General features: G+C 37.7%; 1 protein-coding gene across 10 annotated transcripts in view; it reads right to left on the bottom strand.

Moving 5' to 3' along the window:
- AKAP13 (A-kinase anchoring protein 13) overlaps window positions 1-17,586 on the bottom strand; it is a 388,825-nt gene that overhangs the window by 277,143 nt on the left and 94,096 nt on the right. The gene's annotated exons all lie outside the window — the stretch shown is intronic.

The raw sequence follows: 17,586 nt of genomic DNA on the forward strand, positions 1-17,586 counted from the left end.
ACAAGAAGATATGGTTAAAGAATTTACTATTTGGTAGAGTTTCTCAACTTGGGTTCTTAGAACCTTGTTTTTAAAAAAATATATTAAAATAACTCTTTCAACACAATTGGTTGTTCCTTATAATAATCCTATGTGTTTTCTCTCATGTATTTAAAAACAATATTCTGAAAAGTGATTCATAGGTCTCACTAGACTGCCAAAAGAATTTAGGTCCACGACACAAAAAAGAATAAGAACCCCTGATTTAATAGGCAAAACAAGATGTAGAGACAAAAAACTAAAATATAAAACAGAAATAAATCTTGGCCACATAAGTTATCCTTTAGTTTCTACCAAAAGCATTACGGGCCTTACCCCCACCCCACCCCACCCCATTCCTAAATGCTACTACTGAATAAGGAGATGCTTGTACATTCCAGAAACAGCTGCCTCTTAAGCAGAGTTAGTGACCTCTGATGTTTATCAGATACATAAAAGAGCTTTGAGAATAGTTGAGTTGTAATATGCCTCAAATGCATGACACTACTTGTTAGTGTTATTCTGGGAGGGGGTTGATATCCAACAGAATTATGTACCAAATCTTGATTTTTAGACCCAATTTTGACCATCTGATATTTTTAAAACCTTAACAGGATACCAAAAATCACATCCCTGAAGAGTAGTCAAAGAGTATGAATAAACAGTTCACCAAAGAGGAATTGTAAATGATTAGCAATCATATAAAAGAATGTTCCAAATCACTACTAACAAGAGAAATATACATCGAAACAACTATAGGGTTTCACCTCACACTCAGCAAATTGGCAAAGGTAACAAAAGAATTGGGGAGGGGCAGGAAGTGGAATAGTCAATATTGGAGGGTTATGGAGAGACAGGAACACTAATGTATTGTTAATGAAGCTGTGAATTGGCAAAACCATTCAAGAAAACATCTTGGAATTCTGCCCCTAAAGGGACTATAATGTCCGTATCTTTTGACTTAGAAATTCCACTGATTGGCATATACCCCAAAAAGAAAGGTTCCATAAACACCTAAATATTTATAGTAGTACCTTTTTGTGGTAGTAAAAAACTGCAAGCAAAATAGATGCCCGCTGACTGGCAAATGGCTAAACAAATTGAGATACATAGATGTAATGAAATATTACTATGTTATAAAAAATATTATGAGTATGATGAATACAGAAAACAGTATCGGAAGACTTAAACAAAATGATAAAAAGGGAAGTAATGGCAGCCAGGAAAGCTACACATCGATCATGACAATGTGAATGTTAACAACCACCAACACAAAACAATGAAAACCGAATGCTGACAAATTATAAAACAAGCTTAGTTCCAAAACAGAGATATGAGAAGACCCCTTCTTCCTGCCCCCAACTACTCCTGCTAAGAAGTCAGGGTCCTCAGAGGTAGAACACTGCATACAACATTAAGGGTATATGTTTGTGTCTGTGTGTAGTGATACACACACATACATGTTACACATATAAATTTTACATATGTATAGACATAGATGAGTTTTGTTGTCTTTTTTTTTCCTCTTTACAAAAATTCACAGCTAAAACCAGTGAAAACACAAGTAGCAGCCTCATTCTCTTCAAAATTTCAGAACTTCAGAACTGCCAAAATCTTGTCATTCCTATCTCTACAACATTCTTTCTCAGAGATCCCCTTCTCTCTGCCAGCAGAGCCATTACCTTACTTCAAGGCTCTGGACACGTCTTCTTCCAACTACTGCAGTAGTCTTCTATTTGGTCTCACTGATTCAAGTTTCTCCACATTTAAATCCATCCTCTATCTGTATGATCAAAAATCAACTTCTTGGTTTGGTATTTAAATCTCTTCACAACCTGACCCCTTGCCAGTTTTCTTACACATTAATCCCCTCCAAAGTTGGTATGGTTCAGTCATATTAATCTACTTACTATTGCTTACACATGACATAACCCTCATTTCTATGTCTTTGCAATGGCTAACTACCACACCTGGAATGTATTCTTTCTTCCCACGTGAAATCCCAAGTTTACTTCAACCAACATCAAGCACCATATTCTACAGGAAGCCTTTCATGATCTTAAGATTCTAGTGCCTGCCCTTCTAAAACTACACCTTGTATTCATTTTGTACATAATATGTATACACATATAGATATACTCATTGTCTCCCCTATCAGAACGCTGCTGCTTGAGGGCAAGGTCCAATTCACTCATCTTTCTATCACCAGCACTCAGGTCATAGGTGATACACATAGGAGCTGCTTAATAAATACTTGTTGATTAACTGAACTGTAAAATAAAGGAGTTAAGCTACATCTATGCTTCTAACCATGTTCTTTTACTGCTCTAATACTTTATATGTTGTGTTTTTATGGCAAAACCATGGGTGTCTTTTTATTTCTCCCTCTCACCGCTAAAGTTCACAATACCTGTGGCCATGCAGCCAGATGTAACTGACCAAACAAGGACATAACCACAGGATAGATAAGACACCTATATCATGAAACAAGGAAGCTGAAGTAGAGGAAAGTCAGTTTTCCTAAACCTCTTGTCTTTGCAAAGTGGATAAGCATATAAACTGCCACAAAATCAATGATTCTTTATATAAGGCTTTACTCAGCATGAAGCTATTAAGCAAACCAGCTGGAACCTGATACATGTCATGAAACCTCTAAGCATACCACCTCTGTGTATAGGAAACATACCAATTACATAGAGTTAGATTAAAAGAATTAAAGACACTTTCACTGTTTTTCCTCACTCATCCTCTAGATTAGTAATGACTTTCCCCACTTGAGACCTCTTAGAGCAGTTTATTTCTCACCTTTCTAATGCCCTGATCAAGTAACCCTGTATATTATAGCTATCTGTATTTGTGTCTCATCCCATCCAGATCACAAGTCCTATGATGGCAAGGACCATGACTTATCAAATGAGTCTACATCTAGTACCTAGTTGAGCCTCGCACTGTGCTAGGAATCAGAGAAGCAAAGAAAAAAGTGAGAGCGCCTGATTTTAAGAAGTTTACATTCTATCTGGGGTGATAAGTAAATACATTAATTTATATAAGCTATATATAAAAGAAACAAAGTAACTGGGGAGGGGGGAGGAGAGGAAGATACCTATGAGCACATGGTACAGAAACAAGTTCAGAGAGTCTAGGGAGAAGTTTGGAGAGTAATGAGGGTGTGAAGCATGATTTACATGGTCAGTTTTTTTTAAATGGGAGCTCTGGAATGAACTGACCATTCAGAGGAAAGGGCTGAAGTATATTCCAGGGTGTTACACCTTCTTGAAACTGAGGGCAGAGAGGCATCTTCCAAGGTGAAAATGCTGGTGGGGACATTCAAAAATGAGGGAGCAGAATAAAGGAAAATCCTCGACTTCTGGGCAGTTTTAAAGACATAAATAGTTCCAGTTTCTCAGTCAATGGAAAAGGATTTCAACCAACCAACCACAAGGTAGGCCAATACATAATGTCCACATATATGCCATCCTTCCAATCTCTCAGAAGCAAATCTCTAGCAACTTTCACTTGAGTGATGCTATCTCAGGTGACCTGGTCATGCCCCAATCGCCATGACACTACAACTAAGCCTCTGTCCTTTGCTGCACAAGACTAACAAAACAGATCAATGATAACACTTGAGGAAGACTGCACTGAGAAAAGAATTTAGGAACACAACAGAAGGGACCAGACCAAGGCCATGAAGGAGAAAAGGCCTGTTGTGGCCAATTGGTACCAGAGTGCAAAGGGCTTTAAATGCCAAACAATATTTGATCTAAAAGGTAATAAGGAGTCATGAGAGTTTATTGAATAGGGGAGTAACATAGTAGAATACTTTACATGAAGTTAGTATTTAATAAATATTCACTGAACTAATTTTTACTCTGTCTATAGTGACCCAGTGAGAGACAGAAGTCTGTAGCCTTCTTTTTGCTCTCCATCCAATTTAAGAATTGACTTTAGGCAAGTCACATCATCTCTGAAGGCCAAGTATAACATAAGTGGGTCAGACTAAATGGTCTCCAAAGTCCTTCCAGTTCAGTTCTAAATTTCTCTTGTGACCCAGTGATAAAGTCCTGAAAGTAAAAAAGCCAAATAGTAGAATCATTATAAAATCCACAATATATTTATTTAGTCTTGAGAGTCAAAATTTTAGAGCTGGAAGACACAAGTAATCGTTTAGCTCTTCATATTAAAAATAAGCAAAGTCAGGTTCAGGGAAGTTTAGTCAATTAACAAATATATCTTAAATGCCTACTGTGTGCCAAACGCTGACAATACAAAGAAAGTAGAAAAAAAAGTTTAGTAACTTGCTCTAGCTTGCTCAGTACTAAATGTATGGTTCCTAAACTTCTAGAAGGTCATCCCAATGAAACTAAGATACAATACAACAAGGGTGAAATGGGGTTTATTTTTAAGGTTTAAATAATGAGGAAAGAGGGAGAGTATACTTAAACATTTACCAACGTTAAATTTGCTGGAAAAAGTGGGACATAAAGAGAGTAAAGCATATCAACAGATTAAAAAGATCTATTCTAGACACAAAAAGCAGTGGAAATAGTGAGGGGAGAACCAGAATCATTTAAGGAGGGAGAATAAAGGGCTAGAATTAGTCATGTCTACATTGCATACATGGGCTCACCCTTAAGGGTATTAGTCCTGAAGGAGTTGGGTATGTTGCCTAAACAACCACAAAGTCATCAAGTCATGCCCCACCACCAGGATATTCCAGTGCGTTAGCTGAGATAGTGTGGTCTGATGCCAGAATGTTAGATCTTCAATAGGAGGATCTGCATTCAAACCTGGTATTTGACAGTGACTCTGTATGTACCTCTGGCAAATCAATTAACCACTCTCGGCTTAGCTTTCATTTCTGAATTCTTATATTAACAAAAAAATTGAAAGCATGTAGGTTAAGAAGTGTTGTATTACGACAAATTAAAAGATATTTTCCCAAAATGTGCCATATAGAAACTTTTAAAAAGAAAAAAAAAACCTCCAGTTAAATTTAATCCTTGGTCACCCAGAAATCAACACTTTTCTAGAAGAGCATCATGCCATAGCAAACAGGGTACCAAGCCCCGGAATCAGGATTGCTGCTTTAAGCATAACTGTTCTGATTACTGCCATTGTCTGTCTTTCACACCTACGTTACCCTAAGGAAAGGCTGTTCAAAGACTATGAAGTCAGTCACAGCATCCAACACAGACTGACCATGAACGCTCTTAAGCTGGTACCTTTAGGTTTTCCATTTATGAAGGTAAATTCACAAGATAAATCAAAATTTTATAGTGTCAAATAAATAGGGGCAATTTACTAAGTTTATGGAGTAGCTAACAGATTGGTGGATACTGCTCCCATCTACTTTCCTATCTCCTTTCCTTCTTGCTGAGAAAGAGACAGACATAGTTTTTTAAGATCAAAGACCTTTTCTAAATTTTTCTGAGACTCTTAACCTCCTAAATTCTAATCAGAAGTACCTAGTATTTGTTCTTTTAGAATTAGTTCAAGTGGCTCACCATTAAAAGGACTCCTACAGCCTTGCATTCAAGTAGTTTGGTGGCAAAAGGGTTCAGGGAAATTTAAACCCAATACATTTCCTTCCCTCCATTAGTTCAGAAATATTTACTGAGTCTGCTCCATACAAGCTACTTACTTGCACTGAAATGGTGCTTAACAGGAAGGAACATCTCAGAGCTAGAGGGTTACCAAAAACTGTTTTGGTTTTTTGTTGCTTTTTTTTAAAAGGACAGGTCATGATGCCGCATAAAAGTATTCCTATTTCTGTGATAAAATATCAGCCAGGCTGGTCAATTACTGCCCTGTTAGCAACCCTACCCAGAGTACCCAATAAGAATCAGCAAGATTTTTTTAAACCCATAAGTCCTCCTAGCCACACCTTTGTCTGAACTCCACAGTTAGTTATTTTGATATAACTTTGCTCTCAACTTAAATACCCACAGTGTGCTGACCATCTACTATCAGATGTCATCTGCTACTATTCATGCTATTAAATGGTCAAATGAAACTATCCTATTGAGCAATTTTCATTCTTTTTTTGATTTCTAAGCTCTTTCAGATCTCACTCCCAATTCCTCTCAGTTAGTCTGAACTTACTTGCACACTGTGTGTATGTATGTGTGTATATTCACACAGACATACATATACACCTTCCTTGAAGCATTCAAAAAAATCAGCATTCAAAAGTTAGAAGATAGCTCAACAACCTCTTGTCCAGGCCCTACATGAAAGGTATCCCCGCCCCTCCCCACTGTAAACATAACCAGTCCTCAAGACTGTTTAGAGACCTTTACAGAGAGAGTACTAATTCTTGAAGCAGCCCATTCTATTTTGGACAGCTCTGTCAGGAAGGTTGTCCTGTCATTAAGCCTAAATATGCCTTTTTGTAATTTCCCCCTCATCACTCCCAGAGAACCATCTAAGTCCAAATAGAGCCAATCTAATTTCTCCTTCCACATGACAGCCCTTCAAATACCAGAGTTATGATGTCACTCTTGTGTCTTTTCTTCTCCACGCTCGACATCTTCCATTCTCACATGGCATGAACTCAAGGCACTTTGACCAACCTACATAAGACATCAACTAAAAGTTCTTCACTTTCCCAGATACTCTCTAACTTAGCAATATCATTCTTAATATGTAGTATTCAGAACTGAACAGAACTTCTCCAGAAAGAGAGATGATAGTGATACACATATTTCTGTAAGCTATGCTGCTCTTAAGGTAGCCCAAGAGTGCATTAGCTGTTTTGACCTTCACAGCACATTACTGACTCATATTGAACTAATCCACTAAAATCTCTGGGTATTTTTCAGAACCACTGCTATTTAACCATGCCTCACCCATACTAAACTTGTGAAGTTGATTTTTTTCTACCTAAGTATAAGACTTTACATTTCTTACTGGATTTCTTCTCATTAGATTAGCCAAATTTTCTAGTTAGTCATCCAGTATGTTAAACTACCCTCCCAACCTTGCACTATATGCAAATTTGGTGAACATTTGTTTATCAAGTCACTAACAAAAATGTTAAACAGCACAGATGTTAAACAACACTACACTAGAGAACTCCAGCTATTCTGACACTGAACTACTAACAAATTCAATTTTAGTTCAGCTCTCCAATTATTTATTAATACATTCAAATGTTATTGCTTAATCAACATGTCTATCTTCTATACAAGAATATTACCAAATACTTCAACAAAAGCTTTGCTAAAATCTTGAGAGTTTAGCAGTCATATCAAAATAGGAAACGAAATTAATCTAGTTTTTGATGAAGCCATGTTGTCTTTTCATAATCACCACTTCAGTTCCTAGAGATTTGCTAAAATCTCTTTAATGATCACTTTTAGAATTTTCCCAGGAAATGAAGCCAAATTCACTGATCTAGTTTGCAACTATTCTTTTCTCTTTTTTGAAAATCAATACATTTGCTAAGTGGCACAGTGGATAGAGCCTTGGAGTCAGAAGGACCTGAGTTCAAATCCAGTCTCAGACACATGACATTTACTAGCTGTGTGACCCTGGCCAAGTCCCTTAACCCCAACTGTCTCACCAAAAAGCAAATAAATAAATACATTTAATATTCTCCAATCTAATGGTATATTTCCCATTCTCCATGAAGTAATCTCTTCATACAATCATCAGACTGAGAGCTGGACAAGACTTAGAGATTATCTAGCCCAAACCCCATCTGTCTTTAGCTATGCCATTTCCTTCCTTATCTCTCTCTTACTTTCTCTCCTTCTCTCCCTCCCCTCCCCGTTCTCTAACTCAGATTCAAGTTCAACATTTCTGATAGCCTATGGTATTTGATATTTTTACTTATATTTCTCATTGACCTCAGCATTTCAAAGTGTTTCAAACTCCTTATCTTCCCCTCTCAATACTCATGTTCCCCAGACCCATTTACCTAGTTTCTGTCAAAATCATCACTGTCAAGGTCCACTCATTCAGGTTGAACATTTGGATATGAGAGTAGGGATGTACATAGGAGAGGGGACTGAATGACTGTAGTCGTTCAGAATCCTATGTTTCTGACAGTCTCTTGCAACAATTCCTTCCTCTGCATTCTAAATGTTACTATCTCAGCCTGAGCCCCTCATTACCTCATGGATATATTATCACAACAGGCTCCTTTAGTTGGCCTGACTCTAATCTTCTCCCCTCCCCCCATCCAATGTTTAAATATGGCTTTTACCATGTTAGTTCTCATTTTCAGAAACTTTCCACGAATCCTCTTTTCCTATCAAATCTGAACTCTTCTGCTTGACTTTCAAGGTCCCCCACTCTGATCTATCCTATCTATACAATCTTACTTCTCACTATTCCCCATCATTCTATTCTGCTCAGGCCTGTTCTGCCCCTACCAAATCACACACGTTCATAATGTTCACTCCAACCCATCACTCATCGATCCAAATCAGCCTTCAAACCCAGCAAAAGATTGATCTTATTTCCTCCACAAAGTCTTCCCTTATTCTTCTAGCCCTCACTGATCTCTCTCTTCTTAAGAGTTTTTACAGCATTTATATAGTCTATACTATACAATTTATCAATTGTAACAGTCAATAAAATTCTACTGTGTGTTGGGTTCTGGGAATACAAAAACAAAAATATAATATCCTCCCACCAACACCAAAACTTAAATTATAACAGGAACAATGTATGTAAACATGCAGGTGAAAACACACACACACACACACACACACATACACACACACACCCCATATTCTATGGCAGATAAAGGGATTCACTGGAATCACGGATGACCAGGAAAGGCCTCAGGCAGAAAGTGGCTCAAGTTTAGTTCTGAAGGAAAGCAGGGATTCACAAGTGAGTACAGGTACGGGACACAGTCTATCAACCAGTGCAAAGGAATGAAGATTGATGTTATCATGTGAATATAGCAAGTAGCCAATAGGTCTTGACCTGAGAGTATGTAGAGGACAGTAGTGTGCAATAAAAGTTGGAAAGGTAGGGTGGGATCAGGTAGTAAAGAGCTTTAAATGCCAAAAAAAGAGTATTTGATCTTACAGGTAATATGGGAGCCACTAGAGTTTGATGAGTAGGGGCATATAACATGTTTAGACTTAAGCTTTAGGAAAATACTTCGGTGGCTGGGCAGAAGATGAATTGGACTTCTGGAGAGAACTGAGGCTGAGAGACAATTAAGAAACTATTACAAAAGTTCAGATGAGAGCCTGAACTAGAGTGGTGGATATATATACTTATATATTATATATATATATATATATATATATATATGTATACACACACATATACGTGTGTGTGTGTGTATAAGGTATGCTATGCACGTAAAAAAAGACTGGTGACTGACTGGATATGTGCAGCAAGTGAGTGAGAAGCCACCCAGTGACATCAAGGTATTGCCTCTGACTAAATGAGAACAGTTTCAGCATGGGAAAAAGGAGGAAAAGGTAAGTTTGGTTTTGAATATGCTGAGTTTAAAATTCCTCTGGGACATGCAGCTGGAAATATCAAAACTGATGCAGAACAAGGCAGCAGAGAGAGTGAACAGGACTGGACATCTAGGAGTCACCAAAAAGAGAAAGGACTTAAATCCACAGAAGCTGAGATCTAAGTAACTCGTGTCAAAATGTAGCAAAGAAAAAGAAGAGAGCCCAGGATAAAGCCTTAGGGTAACACCCATGATTAGAAGACATTAAACTGTTTCAATCAGTCAAAAAGAATTTATTGAGGACCTACTATGTGCCAGGTATCATGCTAGGCACTGGGGAATACAAAGATGAAGAATGAAACAATCACCTCTTTTCAAGCAGCATATATTCGACTGCAGAAGACAACACACAAATACAAGGTAGTCAAGAGTGGGAAGGTACTCATCAGTTCAGAGTATCAAGAAAGACTTTTCAATAGAAGGTGGTGCTTAAACTGTGGCTTGAAGGAACAGAGGAATTTTAAGAATCAGAGGTGAGGAGAAACTGCATTCCAGGTATGGGGAACAGCCAGTAAAAAGGTACAGAGACTGAAGCTAGAGTAAGCAGATCACAGGGCGAGGGAAGGGGAGGAAACATATAATGGGAATGGAAAGACAGATTAGGGTCAGGTTGTGAAGGATTTCTTTGATATTTGAGGCAACAGACAGCTAGTAATATGGTCAAATCTATACTTGAGGAAAATCACTTTGACAGCTAAGTGGAGGATGGACTATTATAGGGAAAAGACTTAAAGAAGGGAGACCAATTAAGAAGCTATTGCAAGGGGGCAGCTAGGTGGATAGAGCACCAGCCCTGGAATCAGCAGAATCCGAGTTCAAATCCAGCCTCAGATACATAACACTCACTAGCTGTGTGACTCCGGGCAAGTCACTCAACCCCAACTGCCTCACCCCCCCCCAAAAAAGCTATTTCAATAGGCCAATAATAAGGGTCTTAATCAAGTTGGCAGCTGAATGAGTAAAGAGAAGAGGCTAGAGAACGGGAAAAGGCAAGATATGGCAACTGATTGGATATATGAGATGAAAGAGTAAGGAGTCATGATTATATGAGTTCATAATTCTGGGAGACTAGAAAAATGGCAGTTTCTGCAACAGAAAAATAGGAAATCTAGAAAACAGGTTAATGTAAGTGGCTTGGAGGGGAAGGATAAATTCTACTTTTGGCATGTATATTTCAATGATAATGTGTATTAGATAACATTCAAATTGATAAGATCACAAGCATATTTAATAATATTACCCCACCAACTAGATATTAAATACAAAGAGTTTAGATTTATCTTTATATCCTCAGCACCTTTACACATGATGGATGCTTAATAAAAGTGAATTCAAAGAACTGACTGCTGAGATTCCCCCCAATTCTATCTGTACATTCGTAATTCAATGACCTTATTGTATTATTTACATTTTCCCCATTATATCTCCCAACACAGTGCTAAGCACATAGGATGTCATGCAATACCTGATTATATAAATTATACACCTTCTTATTTTATATATGTATATATAAAATACCATATATTATAAATATACTATTATAGTATATTATATGATACATAACATGCATATATAAAATTATATACCTTCTTAATAAAGTAACATAAGAGAAAAAAATCAATCAGCATTTTTTCTGGTCCAAAATCTAATGAGGTAGAATGGCATTCTCCATATCCACAGTAAAGAATGCAAACATTACAAACAAAAGTCTTTTTAAAGACCAGTTACTATTCACTGAGGAATCCTTTTAACAGCCCAGTTAGAGGCACAGCAGGCAATAAGGATATCTTGAGAAATATTAAGGGGATAAGAGCATAGCAAATCACCTAATCTGGCAGCAAAGCAATGAGGACTGCTACGGGAAATTACAACCAACCAACCAACATGATACCCTCAAAAAAGGAAGGGGAGTGATTTCTCTTTTGAAATCACTCCCCTTCTAAGCAATGCTGCTTACTGCTGCAATCAGGCTCACATAAGTTAGGAAGAGGAAGATACATGTATATGCTATTTAAATCATTCTTCAGTGACCAACATATGCTTATGGTTTCCTGTGAAACATGGGGGTGAAGGGGAAACTATTGCTGCTTTGTAAAGATCTTTGTGGGAGCTAGATCTATGAAGAGCAATTCTACAGGTGAAGATTTTGCTGCCAGCTGTATCCTGTTGTCCAAGGGAAACGGAACCATATGCTGACAGTGGAGGCTCAGATATAGGAGAACAAGAATATAATTTCATTAAGAACAGACACTATAATCCCTGTGGTAGTAAGAGTAAACTTTAAATTTAGACAATTTTTTGCACAGCTGCACTACATGTAAATTACTTTTGCAAGGGGTTAAAATAGACATCCGGTAAAGAGACTGCCAAGGTCAGGACTGAGTGAAGGAGGAAGAGAGGAAGAACGGAAAGGGGGGGGGGGAGACAGAAAAAGGGGAAAGTAATTCATTGGGGCAAAATGGTAATAAATCACTTTGAAAATAAAAACTTGGCTTAATGGAGTGCACAAAAACTGGATGAATTTAAATACACTGCAGATGGATAGCTGCCATTAGGCTAGGTAAGTAATTAGAGATTAAAAGTCCTACACACACAAAAATAGCATGGCCTTCAAGGAACTGACACTTACCAAAGGATAACACATGTAAATAGATATAGTTAGTGTAATGACTGACTGACAGACAGAAAGACCATTTTAGAAGGGGAAAGAAAACACCAACAAATATGAAAATATCTAAGGATTCTTTAAAAAGGCAGTGAAGAGGAAGCATATTCCAGGTATGGAATATGGACTGTACAAAGGTACAGAGGTCAGAAATGTTAAGCATAGTTTGAGAAAGAGCAAATAGACTAGTCAGTCAATAAATATTTATTAAACACCTATATGTGCCAGGCACTGTGAATACAAATACCAAGGGGTGAAAAAACAGCCCCTGCCCTCAAGAAGCTTACAATCTAAATGGAGGAAGACAACACACAAAAGAAAACTGAAAAGATTAGGGAGTGGGAAGAGATACCCAGGGCAGAGCATAATGGAGAAATCCAAGAGCAGGGTAGCTGGTAGGAAATGGGGAGAAGACTGTGCTGAGCTCTGATAGAGGCCCTGGAGCCCATAGCCTTGCCCTCTGGACAGAGGGCACAATCAGAGAAGCAAAGAATACCAATGAGATGTGAGTACCAGGCAGATTCAATTTTGCAGGATGATAAAATTCCCTGATGATGAGTTTCTTGGGAAAGGAAGGCATGATGGAGAGGTCCAAAAAAGTCCAAAAGGAGCAGTTGGTGGGAAATAGGGAGAACAGTCTGGATGAATCAGAGGGTGCAGACTCCATCTGACATGGACTAGTGCCACATCCATGAAGAGGCAGTCAGAAGAAGAGACAGACAAATTTACAGGTGCAGGAATCAAACTGGTTCTTGTATTTTTATCTCTCCATTGTCTATCTGCTTTTTTTCTGTTCATTCACACTGCCCCCATGCTGTATTTGTCTCTGCTCCTCCATGGTTCCACAGTTTTGATCATGTTATCCCCCTACTAGGAAACAATCATTGACTCTGCACTGTCTAAAGAATAAAGTTCAAATTCCACCACTGCCATTTAAGTCCTTCATGTCCTGGACCCAATCTGCTTTTCTGATCTTGTCTACTACTATTTACCTAGTAACATTCCCTCTATGGTCCTTATGTTTTCTGAATATACTCTTTGGTTTTCCTGTTTCCATGCCTTTGCTCATACTAAATGCTACTCTTCAAATGAGCTTCTGAGCCCATGACCTGTATGTGTCCTTCAAAGTCCAATTAAAATGCTTCTTCCCATTTTGACTTCCCTCCCTCACCCTCCCCTCCCCCAAAATGTTCTCTCAGGGCATTTTATCATAGAATCATAGTATTTCTATCTGGAGGAACCATAATAGACTATCTTATCCAACACCCTCCATTTTCAAATGGAGAACCTGTACCAAATACAGTATTTTGCACGTAACAGATGCTCAATAAATTTTTGTGTCATTCATGAATATATCTTTAATTAAAATTGTGCTTTCTATGACATGATTTATCAATGACATTTTTAAAAGGTTAACAAGAAAACATTGAGAGGCAGTGTGGAATCGAAGATAGGGCACTAGGCTTGGAGTCCAAGACATGAGTTCCAATTTTCCCTCAGGCACTCACTTTGCAACACAAAGCAAGATATTTAACTTCTATCTGTTTCAGTTTCTTCAACTGTAAAATGTGAATAATAATAGCACCTACCTCCCAAGGTTGTGGTGAGGATCAAATGAAATATGTGTACAGTGCCCAGCACAGTGCCTAGCATATACTCGGTGCTTAATAAATGTATATTTCGTTCCATCCTTCCTAAACCACAATGACTTTCTGAAGAGGCATATAGCTGTCAGTATTTTACTATCTCAAAACAAAACACTGAACAGCAAAGTTTTAAAGTCAAAGATCAATTAAATGAAAATGAAATCACTCTTCACTTTTCAGTACTCTAATGATAGCTAGTTTTAAAACTAACAACCCACCATATTCATCTGAAATGAAGGATTTGCCTATTAATGGGAAATCTGGATTCAATGAACTTCCTTGCTGTAAGTATGATGGAAATATGGGGTTGTTGTAATATATGTTCAGAACACAGTACAGACACAGATGGAGGCAGATTTATTTCAGGCTGAAACAACTAGAATCATCCAGATAAAGAAACCTGAAAACACAATCACTACTCTCAATGAACTGAATGCCACATGGTTTTAGAACCAGTGATTAATATAATTAAGGTTTTTAGTGGAGAAGAAATCCATTATTACAGATGGAACACTTAGTAGCCCATTTAAATAAGTAAAGAACATTTCTCAGCCTTGTATTTATTTGGGGGATGCTATCCATCAATTGTATCATATTCACAGGCAGCATGATATGCTGGCTAGGTTACTACTGAACTTGGGGGTCAGAAAACTTGGGTTCTAGTCTTGGACTTGCCAATTACCTATCAGGGGAACAATCACAAGAGTTGTTGTGAGGACCAAATGAGATAAAGTAAAAGCCTTACAAACCTTAAAGCATTATGTGTTAGCTATTAAAGTAGATGTTACTAAGCAGTGAAGGAAACACCTACCCAACTCATTCTGAAAAAATTAATGATTAATAACAGAATCTGCCACTAAAACTGCTGGTGCCCTTCAGAATAAAGCCCATGTTTTGAATTCAGATTGACACTTCTCAAAACAAACATGGATGATGTTGGTTTAAAATGTCAAAAACAAGTTAAGTGTGTATGTTGGGGGCAGGGGGAATATGAGGTAGTTCAAAGACTTCATTTTTAAAGAACAGAATATGGCATAATTAATGGGCTATTAGAGATATTCTTGATGAATATAAGATTAAGGAGGCTTATCATCTGATTGCCATTTAAACTAGCTGTTGTGAAAGCTTCACATCCAAAAACTAAATCTGTTTTTGACAGATTAAGAAAGTTACATTAATAAAACTTTATTTCCACATTCTAATTAAAGCCATACATACAAATGTCCGAGAAGGAAGGGGAAAACCATTGAATTTGTGTGGTGTAACTGAGGAAAGATTAAAGCTGAGGACTACATGGAAAAGCAACTAAAGATGAGAGATACCAAGGAAACAGAAAGGAAAGTTTTATTCAAAATTGAGAGTCCTTTTCCCTGGAAACCTCCTGAGGCAAGGCTGCCTACTGAAATATCTCCTACTGTTCACCACACCACATGGCCTGAAATAGACTTAGCATATAGTGACACACTATAGTAAAAGCAGTGGGGGATGAATTAGTGACCAATCCTTTCTTTAAAAGTTGTTTCAATGCTGGACCAGCTATGGAAATGAAAGGAAAAGGTCAGAAAAACCAGAATTCAAAACATCCTGAAGAGCACTGGAGAACCTAGGCTGCTTTAGGGATACAGAATATCCCACGACCTTAGGCCCAACACAATTGAATATTCCCTTATCTAGTACTCCAGCCAGCTCCTGACACCAACCCAAGTGCATCAGGAATGCTTGTGATGATCCCTTGGTCATCATGCTCAGAGTAAACAAAGTGGTTCCCAGAAGGAACAAGACACCATGAATCTTGATCAAATCACACTCCCATTAACAGTCAGGGCAGCATGAAAGAAGAACAAAAAATTCCACATAAAGTGAAAACAAAATGATTTCATGCGAAGATAATGGCCAAAAGAACGACACCTCTCTTTGGCAAAAAATACTAATACTGAGCATAAGGGTTTCCAACCTTTTCCAGAGATGTCTCAATATCACCAATGCTCGTAATACTACAATGAATCAGCAAGCACCATATACCAGACACTATGCTAACCCCTAGGGACATAAAAAGCAAAGTAATCTTTGCCTTCAGGTATACTACATTCTAACAGAAGAAACAACATATGAATTAGTACATATGTAGCGGAAAGAAGACAGAAGAGAGAATGAATGGGACTAGGATAGTCTGACACTATAGTCACTGAAGAGTTATGAGGACAGTTTTACTGGATGTTTGTAAGTAAGTGCAAAAGCACATAGCTATGAAATGAGACAAACATGTACCTGGTTTGTGGAATCAATTTCATTACTTTCTAGTCACACTTCAAAAAACATAAGGGCTGAGCATGAAAAACAGCAAGGACATCAACAGTTGATGCAGTACAGTAAGGCTTGTTTTTAAGAAGCCAAGAAAACAGTATACAGGAGATTGGCACAAACTGAGGTTGTAGGAAACTGTACAGACAGGAGAAAACAAACAACAGGACAGTAAGTGAAGGAAGGATTCTGATACTGAAACAACTTTATTGTCTTGGTCTCAACTACCCTTATGCTTGTCTCACACTAATGAGAATCAGTCTTGAGCCAGATTGTCTTAGAGAGGGCTTGTTGATAAAAATAGGGAACTGCTTAGTAGAATGAGTGCCAGTGCAGAACAAATACGTTGGCTCCCCCACTAAAAAAGCCATCTATCTTGTGCCTGAGGCAATTCCTGACCATCCTCAGTCCCAGAAAGTACCTTCTCCTAAAAAATACCTCTTTTTATTTTTAATTTTTTAATTTTTTAAAAATTTTAATTAGTTTATTTTGATTTATCAACAATCACTTCCATACGCTTTTGAGTTGAAAATTTTTCTCCCCCTTCCTCCCCACCACCCTCCCCAATATAGGGCACAATGTGATAAAGGCTATACATTTACATTCCTATTAAACATATTTTCACATTAGTGAAGTTGTAAGTAAAAACTAAAACCAATAGGAGGAACCATCAGAAAGAGGAAACAAAACTCAACAGAAGAGGAAAAAAAATGATAGCGATTCAACTTCCATAGTTCTTTCTTTGGATGTGGATAGCATTTTCCATCACGAGGCCTCTGGAGATGTCTTAGATCCTCGTAATGCTGAGAAGGGTTCAGTTTATCAATATTAGTCATCATACAATGTGGCTGTTATTGTGTATAAAGTTCTCTTGGTTCTGCTCACTTCACTCAGCATCAGACCATATAAGTCTTTCCAAGTTTTTCTGAAGTCAACCTGTTCATCATTTTTCATGGCACAATAGTATTACATTACAATCATATACCACAGCTTGCTCAGCCATTCCCCAATTGATGGGCATCCTCTCAATTTCCAATTCTTTGCCACCACAAAAAGAGTTGCTATGAATATTTTTGTACATGTGGGTCCCTTTCCCATCTGTATGATCTCTTTGGGATATAGCCCTAGAAGTGCTATTGCTGGATCAAAGGGTATGCATATTTTTATAGCCCTCTGGCCATAGTTCCAAATTCTTCTCCAAAATGGTTGGATCATTTCAGAACTCCACCAACAATGCATTAGTGTTCCAATTTTCCCACATCTTCTCCAGCATTTATTATTTTCCTGTTTTGTCATGTTGGCCATTCTGATAAGTGTGATGTGGTGCCTCAGAGTTGTTTTAATTTGCATTTCTCTAATCAATAACGATTTAGAGCATTTTTTCATATGACTATAAATGGCTTTAATTTCTTCATCTGAGAACTGTTTGTTCATATCCTTTGACCATTTATCAGTTGGGGAAT

This window comes from Phascolarctos cinereus, unplaced genomic scaffold (assembly GCF_003287225.1).
Source record: "Phascolarctos cinereus isolate Bilbo 61053 unplaced genomic scaffold, phaCin_HiC Scaffold_3;HRSCAF=262, whole genome shotgun sequence".
Lineage (NCBI taxonomy): Eukaryota > Metazoa > Chordata > Mammalia > Diprotodontia > Phascolarctidae > Phascolarctos > Phascolarctos cinereus.